Here is a 6,832-nt window from a genome sequence, read left to right as displayed (position 1 = left end):
GGCGATGGCATAGGCTTCCTGCATCGCCTCCCTCCACTTCTCAGCGTAGCCAGCCGGGGTCTGTCTTTCTGTATCACTGGGCTTCTTTGGAAACAGGAGGTCTACAGGGAGAGTTGGTTCACGTCCAAAGAGCAGGAAGAAAGGAGAATAGCCCGTTGCCTCATGGATGGTGGAGTTATAGGCATGGACCACTTTATTGAGGTGCTCCTTCCATCTGGTCTTCTCCGTCTCCTCCAGAGTCCGCAACATACTCAGCAGAGTCCTGTTAAAGCGCTCAACAGGGTTAGCTTGCGGATGGTATGGCGTGGTGCGAGAGTGATACATACCACTGTACTTTTGAAGTTTGTGAAACAGCTGGTTCTCAAACTCTCGTCCTTGGTCGTGGTGAAGCCTGGATGGAAAACCAAAGCGTGGGATGAAGTCATCAAACAGCTTCTTTGCAGCAGTTTTCCCAGCCTTATCTTTGGTTGCATAGGCTTGCGCATATTTGGTGAAATGGTCCTCTAAAACCAGGATATACTCTTCACCTCCCTTGCATCTCTCCAGATGTACAAAGTCTATGGAGACCATCTCAAATGGGGCAGAGGTCTCAATACTCTGGAGTGGTGTTCTTGTGATTCTGTTTGGCTTCTTCCTCTTGATGCAGGCACAAACCTGTGTGACATGATGTTCCACCTCCTGTCTCATTTTTGGCCAGAAGAAACGTCCTCGAGCCAGAGCAACCATCCGGTCAGCACCTAAGTGTCCCATCTCCTCATGGAGGTACTTGTACACCAGGGGCTTCATTGGCTCTGGCACCACCAGTTGTGTCCTGTTTGTTTTTCTCCACAAGAGCCCATCCGCATCCAGCTCCAGCCTTGGCCACTCCCTGAGAAGAGCGCGAACCTGCTTATTTTCAGCTGCTTTATCTCTGTACTTCAGGTAAGTATGGTTCCTTTTCAGGTTGATGACTCTCTGGATTATTGGGTCTGCCTGCTGCTGGACCAGGATGTCTTGGATGGTGAAAGGCTGGATTGGTGATACAACACTGCCATCTTGTGATAAAACATCCACATTGCAGGTGACCGCACAAATCCAGTTAATTTCACCTGTTTGGGTGTGTGTGATGCCTTTACACACAGCCTCCATGACCTCTGGCTCACATTCCTCAGTACACTCTTCCATGATGGTTTCCATGGGTGTGGGCCTACGGGACAGGAAGTCAGCGTCCCCGTTAGCTGTCCCAGGTCTGTACTTCAGGGTGAATCTATAGTCTGCCAGCTCTGCAACCCAGCGATGGCCAGTAGCATTGAGTTTTGCTGATTTGGTGACATAGGTGAGTGGGTTATTATCACTGTAGACAGTGAAGTGAGGTGCATGGAACAGGTAATCACGGAAACGTTCAGTGATAGCCCATTTCAGTGCGAGGAATTCCAGTTTACCTGAGTGCAGCTTGTAATTCTTTTCAGCTGGAGAGAGGGTTCTGGATCCGTAGCCGATAACGCTCAGAATACCACCCTGGCGCTGGTACAGTACAGCTCCGAGTCCTTCTTCAGAGGCGTCAACATGAAGGATGAAAGGTCGCTCGAGGTCAGGATACGCCATGACAGGTGGATTGGTGAGCTTATTCACAAAGGTCTCCAAAATGGCTTTGTGTGCATCTGTCCACTGTACAGGTGAGGAGGGCGAGAGCTGGTAGCTGGCACGCTTCATCCCCTTCTTGTGGTGGTGCTTTGGCTCACATTTTGGCTTTGCCAGCAGCTCATACAGTGGCTTCGCAGTCCTGGAGAAGTCCTGGATGTAAGCTCTGTAGTAGCTCAGGAATCCAAGGAGCTTTCTCACCTCCTTCACTGTAGCTGGGGTCTGGTGTGCGAGCGCCTTTACTGCCTCCACCTCCTTTGGGTTCATCCTGTATCCTTCTGCAGAGATGACACGACCAACATAGGTTACTTGTGGCTTGAAAAATTCACATTTACCTGCTCTGAGCTTGATTCCACAGGCTTTCTGTCGTTGCAGGACTTGTCTGACATTGTGCACATGTTGGTCAAATGTGCGGCTGAACACAAGGACATCATCCAGGTAGGGCACACAGACTTCGTCCCTCAGATCTCCCAGGCATCCCTCCATATGGCGTTGAAAAGCAGCCGGGGCATTTGACAGTCCAAATGGGATTCGGAGCCACTCGTAGAGTCCCCAAGGTGTTATGAAGGCTGTACAGGGTCTGCTCTTCTCGCTCATGAAGCCTTGGTGGTATGCTTTGCCTTGGTCCAAGACCGTGAACCAAGAGTTTCCTCCCAAGTTCTCCAGGATTTCTTGGATTCTGGGGATGGGATGGCGGTCTGGTAGGGTCTTCTCATTCAGCAGCCTATAGTCAATGCATAAACGTAGTGTTCCATCCTTTTTACGCACACAGACTACAGGAGACGAGTAGGATGAGTACGACTTTTGTATCCAGCCTCTGTTAAGCATGTCCTGAATGTGAGTTTTGACCTCTTGATACAGGTGACGGGGTATTGCATTGTAAGTTCTTTGGACCGGAACAGAGTCTTTCAAATTAATGTCCATCTGCAAGTCTGTAATGCAACCAGCGTCCCACTCATCTCTGGCAAACACGTCACACTCCTCCCTCAGCATCTGCCGGACTTTATGCTGCTGCTCTGTAGAGAGGTGACTTAAGTCCACGGGCGGGTCCCAGGGCTCCCCTTGTGGTGCTTTATTAAACTGCTCCAGTGATGATGTGGTGCTGTTCTCTGATGGCTGACAGTCAGCAGACTTGGACTCAAGTGGATAGACAGCGTCGACACTATGTAACCAGCCAAGTGTTGTTCGGCCACATAGCATAATGTCACAAGTTGTTGTATTCTCAACAGTAACTTTAATCCTTGTGTGGTCTTGGGGGAGGTCGATCAGCTGCTCTCTCACTTTGAGTCCAGTGGGCCACGGTGTCTCTGGGTTAGGCTCTAGCAGAGCATTAGGTCCATTCAGCACACCCTGCTGTACATAGTTACAGTGCACTTGAATAGCTTTGTTCTTAGGGACAGTGACTGATATTCTTCCCACCCGAGCAATATGGGGATTGTTCTCAGGTGGCTGCTTCTTTAAGACTGTTAGAACAGCTCTGGCAGTTTTCTGTCCCACTTCAAGTGCTGAACAGAACCTCTTCACCATGTGACCAGCAGGAAAACAGTTCTCAGAGTCCTCATTAGTCAAAGCCAGCTCTTCAATTACATTAAATCCAATAATAGGACGTTCAAGCTCTGTGGTGGCGACGAGGATGGGGACAACCACAGGCTTGTCACTCATCCCAGCTACAGCATTCTGGGACAGTGTGAACTCCACTTCAATCCAGCCTTGGTACGGGATCTGTGTTCCATTGGCGGCAGACAGGTCCAGTCCTCCTTCCTCCAGTAACTCCTCCACAGGCCGCACGGCAACGTCTGGTAAGTGTCTCTGCTTCCACTCTGCCCCAACTATAGACACTTGTGAGCCAGTGTCCCACAGCACTCTGGTGTCAACGTTATTCATAGTGGCTCGGACAAGACACCTCCTCCCCACTAGCTTAGCTGTTTGATGTTGTTTGCCAGTGAGAGGTGCAGTGGTGCAGAATAGATGCGCATTCTTACCAAGATGTACACTGCTCTCAATCTTGTTGGTGGAGGCTGTGGCATTCCTGGGTACTCGGCGGCAACCGATAGCCCAGTGGTCGGTGCTCCCGCACTTGTAGCAGTGGTCACACCTCCCACCTGGATTGGTCCGCTGGCACTGGTGACACTGTCGCATGGGGCCTGTCCTTGGTGACGGTCGGCTGTAGCTGCGGCTGGCTTGCCCCCTTGCTGCAGGCGGGGGTGATTGTCTGGGCAGCTGGTGGAGACTTGACAGTTGGGTGGTAAGGTTCTGGATCGCTTCACAAATGGCTTTGTTTCCTTGGTCCACTTTCTCCATTAATGTGTCTCGTTTCTGTAATTGTCCTTGTCTTTTATGTGTAGAGTTACTCTCATAACTGCAGCTCTCCGAATCAGTTGAGTTTGAATCATGACTCACCGCTGACACCTTCACTTTGGATTTTGTTGACAGCTTGCTCTTTCTCTCCATCTCCAGGTTGTAGGCAGCAGTCATTTTCTCCAGTAGGACCTCATCTGTTACTGTTGGATTCTGTAGGTGAGGCTTTAAATCTGTGCGAATGGTGTCATCATGGAGTCCAGTGAGTATTGTTTGCAGAAACTGATTTTGAATTAGCTCTGGGCTGTACTTCAATCCTGTATCTGCCCTCTCTGATGCAAAGAGTATTTGTTGCCTCAGGTCCATGGCTCGAACTAGAAACTGGACTGGAGTCTCTCTGGGCTCTTGTGCAGCACGTGTGAGTGAGTGGTACAGCTCGGTGGCATCTTTCTCAACAAAATGAGTTCTTAATATTTGCTTTAGAGCTTGCAGTGACAAATCATCTCTACTTTCAAGATAGCTTCTTAATTTTGTTCCTGGGATGATAGCTTGAATAACAGCATCAACAATTTCACATTCATCATATCCTTTTTTAAATGCTTTTGTTATTTGTCTTTCCAGACTTGCATAACCAAGCTTATCCTACTGATTATGTTCACCAATTTGTCCATTAATTTTCAAGTCCTTTCTGTACATAGGGTGAACAGCAGTAGCACTCCTTTCAGAAGAGTTCATAGCAGTAGTGGTGGTTGACATTGTGGCAGAGGTGCGTTGTCTTACCACATTCTCTGGGATGGGTGCAGTACCATCTGTGGCCGCTGGGGAGCGGTGTAGCGACGTGGGACCGGACTTTGACAACGCTTTTAATTCATCAATTTTATCAGTCACTTTCAACAATAAGGACAGTCCTTCATCTTCAAGCGATGTGACGTCTTCCCCCTCTAACTGCAGGAGAATAATCCTTCTCACTTTGCGAGGTGAGTCCTTATCATCATCCTTAACAGTTATTTCAAGTGTAGTGCATATTTCTGATAGTTCCAGTGCAGATAAAGTAAACAGCTTCCCTTCAATGTCCTCCAACAATTTCTCACTTTCAGAGGACATGGTTGAAAGTTCTTTTACCTCCGCTTTGATGGTGGATGGAGTTGTTTGCCGTCTGTTTGCTGTTGTTGCCGCTGCTGTTAGCATTAGCTCCCCGTTAGCTCTGTGTCGGCGTCCCTCGTAGCGTCTTCCACTCCCGATCCAAACACGGCTCTGGTAGCTCTAATCCACAGCGATCGACATCCACAAACTTAATCCAACAGGGCGGAAGCACCAGATTTATGTTGCCCCTTCGAAATGAACACCAAGTCCGTAGTCCCTTGAAGGTTTTATTTTGAGCTCAGTTTTAAAGGTTTTTTTTGTACAAGTGTTGACAAGGAAAAAGTCCCCTGTGAAAACACAGTGTGACAATCAACATAATTTAGGATTAAATTAACAGTGAATCAAATGAAGAAAAAAAGGAAACTTACACGTCTTAGCCACAATCACATTTCTGCAGGCCACAGCCTAATTACTGCACCACACGCCAGCTCACCATGAACCGGCTGTGGACCTACCCTACATAACAAGACCACACCCCGAGCTTGGCGTGGACCGGGCGGTCACGTGACACGGATTTCCTTAGACGTATCAAAATAAAACAAACTATAACGAATGTACTGATAATTGCAGAAGTTCCAAATAATCATATATACTGTTATACTCAGTGAACCAATAATATCAGATAAAGTGAAATAATACATATGAAAAACCAGTGGGCAACAACATTATATTACATTATAAACATTGTCGTCAATAATATTAAAATACTACAGGGCCTACACAGTATATGAATGTAATTTTTTGTTCTTGACATTAACTGTACCTGGATGTTGTCCTGTAATGTAGGTGACCATGCTGAGGCAAACAAATGGCTGTCCAGGTATCTCAGCGGAGACTGTGACACAACAGACATTCAGTCCGAAGACGAGTGTACTCCTCAGCTGAAAAGAGCAAGAAGGTGATACGATCTGTTAAAGTTAATACAGTTTATTGATGTACTAGCAGACACTTCTGTCCACAGAAAGGTGTTAATTGAATCATTTTTGTTGATGTTTGGGCCAAAGCCTTCGGTTTCCATGCCTAACAATTAAATGTATAATTTCCTCACTTTTGTCGAGGGGTTTGCAAATGCTCAACCTTTCACATATTTCATGTTACCTCTGTGGCATAAATGTAAATGTGCAGTTCAGGTTAAGCTTTATTACCCCTTCTGTAAACAAACAGCCACTTGATTTTCTAAACTGAATGACTCCACAAAACATGCTAAATGTGGAACATGCAGATCAATTTTCACTAAAAAAGCAAGAAAATGCCAAACAAACAGTCGTGGGTGTAGCCAGATTAGAAGTGTGTTTGAGGCAAAATATAGCCCATTTGGAAAACAATTGGTTTACTAACAACCACTATCTATCCGCATGCCTGATGGTTGCCCAAACCCTGGTAGAAGTGGTCGAGGGGGAGTTTGACTAGTACTTGTAGTCCCAAAAAAAAATCATTTAAAGGGTCAGGTTTTTTGTTTGTTCAGGAAATTCCTCTCTCTTTATACGTGTGTCTTTATATGTGTGTATGTGTGTATGTGTGTATGTGTATGTGTGTGTGTGTGTGTGTGTGTGTGTGTGTGTGTGTGTGTGTGTGTGTACACATCCATATGTGTGTATGTGTACATAATCAAAATGATTTCTCCTTTGTGGACTTATAGGCCGAATCCCAGATATTATTCAGAATCTGACAGTGGTGAAACCCAGGAAAGACTCCCACAAGCCCCCAGAATTCTGTATCCAGGTAAATGTGCGTGCGTGTGTGAGTGTGTGTGCACGTGTGTATAATGCAA

At 46.8% G+C, this 6,832-nt stretch overlaps 1 long non-coding RNA gene across 4 annotated transcripts; it reads left to right on the top strand.

The window, feature by feature from the left end:
- Positions 1 to 1,514: 1,514 nt before the first annotated feature.
- LOC115395529 (uncharacterized) lies at positions 1,515 to 4,822 on the top strand. 4 transcript variants are annotated; one of them, XR_003932292.1, is made up of 4 exons: positions 1,515 to 1,569; positions 1,656 to 1,779; positions 1,996 to 3,419; positions 4,078 to 4,437. It is a non-coding gene; the product is annotated as an uncharacterized LOC115395529 (long non-coding RNA). The 4 variants fall into 4 exon arrangements; XR_003932289.1 differs by having other exon boundaries at positions 1,656 to 3,419; XR_003932290.1 differs by adding an exon at positions 4,722 to 4,822 and having other exon boundaries at positions 1,551 to 3,419; positions 4,078 to 4,336.
- Positions 4,823 to 6,832: the final 2,010 nt, after the last annotated feature.

This window comes from Salarias fasciatus, chromosome 10, assembly GCF_902148845.1.
Source record: "Salarias fasciatus chromosome 10, fSalaFa1.1, whole genome shotgun sequence".
Lineage (NCBI taxonomy): Eukaryota > Metazoa > Chordata > Actinopteri > Blenniiformes > Blenniidae > Salarias > Salarias fasciatus.
The sequence above is the reverse complement of the archived record's forward strand: the minus strand, read 5'-3'. Positions and strand labels throughout refer to the sequence as shown.